Genomic DNA, 401 nt, shown 5'->3' with positions numbered 1-401 from the left:
TCCGCCCGCGGCCGGGCGCTGTGGCATGGGCAGGGCGGCCGCTACATCCCCGGCGCCGCTGGGCTCGGCCAGCCCGGCCTCGGCGGCGCCTTCGGCCCGCCCGCCAGTCCCCCGGCCCCGCAGTCGCTGCGTCCGGCCGCCGTTCTCCACCTCAGGAACGCTCCGAAAAACAAACCGCTGGTCGCGCAGCTCGCTCTCCGGCTTGTCATTCATGCCGGCGCTCGCCAATCCCAGGCAGCCGCCGAGCCGTCGCACCGCCCCCGCCCGTCCCTCCGGCCAATCGGGAGGAGGAAGTCGGCTGCCTCCACCGCCCCCCCCGACAGCCCACCTCTTGGCCGCCAGCTAATCAACGGCCCCACACGACGAGCCGGTCCCGCCCACTCCCGCAGGAAGCCAATGGG

The sequence above is a fragment of the Carlito syrichta genome, unplaced genomic scaffold (assembly GCF_000164805.1).
Source record: "Carlito syrichta isolate Samal-C Ts95f unplaced genomic scaffold, Tarsius_syrichta-2.0.1 Scaffold176084, whole genome shotgun sequence".
Taxonomy (NCBI): Eukaryota; Metazoa; Chordata; class Mammalia; order Primates; family Tarsiidae; genus Carlito; species Carlito syrichta.
Note: the sequence above shows the minus strand (reverse complement) of the source record.